Raw genomic sequence first — 2,500 nt, forward strand, 5'->3', positions numbered from 1 at the left:
CCCTTCAGAGGCCTTGACCAAAACAAAAACGCAGCCATCTTGTCAACCGCCTAGCCTGCTGTAGCTAATATTAGCTTCCCATAGTTCCTTGCAAAGAGACCATTATCTCGGGAACGGAAGCACTAATCGACACGGGACTGGCGGCATTGGAAAGCTCGTCAAATTTTACATCTAGTAGTAGGTGGGTTGAAGTAACGAAATCAACGCTGAGCAATGTACCCGTTTTTACACATTTTTACAGAAAATAGTTACAACATCAGATGCGCGTAACTCCTACGAAAATGCCTTAAAATGCATGAAAAATTTTTTATGAAGACATCTCCCGACATATATACTACCGTTTACATTTGGTGCAATTTGGAGGCAATTGATTTTCGATTTATTTTCGATTTATTTCTTCTTCTCTCCATGTCTTCTCTCCATGTCTTCTTCTTCTTTGAGTTTTATGGCGGTTGGCAAACATATATGTGCATTACCGCCACCTACTGGAGTTTGATATCAGCCAAACGCCTGAGGGGTGGGCATGGAAACGAAGGCCACGCGAGCCCAGTGCATTGTGGGAAATGTAGTATTTCGAGTCCCCGCACCCCCCCCCCCCCCACCACCCCCCCCCCCCCCACACACACAGAGTGGATTTCTGGTGATATCTCAGGCTGTAAACAACCAATTTCAAAAATTTCAACGGATTCTAAAACCTTAGGGGCGTGAGATTTAATATATATTCATATTCCCCACGGAAAACCCGGCCTTTAACGCGATATCTCAGGGATGCCTTGACGGAATTTAATCAAACTTGTCTCAAACATCGACTTTGACTCAAGGATGAACTGATTAGATTTTGGTGGTCAAAGGTCAAGGTCACTGTGACCCAGTAGCGAACCCTGCCTCTCACACCTGGGCCCTCTGACCCGCCCGCATGACAATCTCAAGAACGGCTTGATGGAATTTCTGCCAATTTGGCTCAAATGGCGATTTGGACTCAAGAATGAACTAATGGCGGAGGCATAAGTCCGCGTTGCGGTCGTTCTAGTCTTTTTCTTGAAGCTGTAATCTATAATGAGAATGAGAGCATGTTATTTATTTATTGCCACAGTAGATCATCAGATTACCTGTGGAGGAATTTGACGAGTACAGTATGCGTAGCGGTCACATCAATAGAGTACCACAGGAATGAGTTGGAAGTAGAAAATTGCCGCCATGTTGGTTCTTAGGGGCGAAGTTAGAGTTTTGGTTAAATGCATGAAATAAGGTCTGTGGTTAACAAAAGTTGATGGGAGTGGACGTTCATGTTCAGCAAGATAACTTTCATAAATGTGGACCACTTTTATGACTTTTGAAGCGTAAATGGTTTTTCTTACGATTTTCGAAAATGTTTAAAAAGTCATAGAGGTCCTCATTGTAAAGATTATCCTGCTGAACACAAATTTCCACTCCCATAAGCTTGTGTTAACCAGTAGTGACCATCATTATCAGAAATAAGGTCTGTGGTTATTAACCACAGACTTTATTTCTGATAATGATGGTCTGAGAATAAGCATCTTATCCACAATGTAAAGAAAACTAGTGGTTAACTTTCACAAAAAGGTTGAACTGAAATGCCTTGAACTCATTTCAATCAGGAGAGACGAGAGATGCATTACAGAAAGTATGATGAGAATAAAGTATTGTTATTAGTCTTTGGCGCTTAGACACTGCAGGGAGATCTTGAGAGAGCTGCATCAGCCCAAAGCAGCATCCAGATATATCCCCCTGTAGAGTCTAGATAGATACTGGTGGTGCTGGTGATCTCCTTCTGAGACTCATCATGATGAGACTCTTCTGACTGAAGAATCTGATAGGTCTGTGATGACCGGGAGGAGAGGGGGAGGAGGAGGGTGCGAGACTGACAGCAGCGGTGTTGAGAGAAGAGAAGCAATGTGATAGGTGAGAGGTGATGTGAGCAGTGATGCAACACTATGCTATTGGTTAAAAGAGACCAGGCGGCAAACAGCTGATTGTTCAATTGAAGCCCGGAAATTGACAGCTTATTTTGAGCGTGTGAGTAGATTGAAGGGTGGAGAAATAAGTAGTGAACTAAGGAAGTGTAAAATTCAGATTATACTGTAGTCTTCCTGAACTTACGTTAGAACTACATTTGTCATACCGGATGACATGATGCTCAGTGTAGCCTACACCTCATCAAGATTCACGACGAGCTAAGCTGCATTTCCTTAAATTCACCCAAAAAATGAAAATTACATCATTACTGTATCTACTCATCCCATGCCAATGGAAGGGCGGGTGACGTTGTTTTTTTTATATTATTTTTTATTTACAGTAACACGGAAACAGTTGTAAAATGCCTACAGAGAAATTCAAAAGGTGATCTGTTCCCATGCAGTGTGATGAAACTGTGGGGTGAGCATGATGTATTTGTGACTGAGCTGTCTGCTTTTAGACGTGGGTCATTGTGGGTGTAATGTGTATATGTACTATTTGAGTTCTGTCTTTCTCCTACTAC

Source organism: Poromitra crassiceps (assembly GCF_964638095.1).
Source record: "Poromitra crassiceps genome assembly, chromosome: 9".
Taxonomy (NCBI): Eukaryota; Metazoa; Chordata; class Actinopteri; order Beryciformes; family Melamphaidae; genus Poromitra; species Poromitra crassiceps.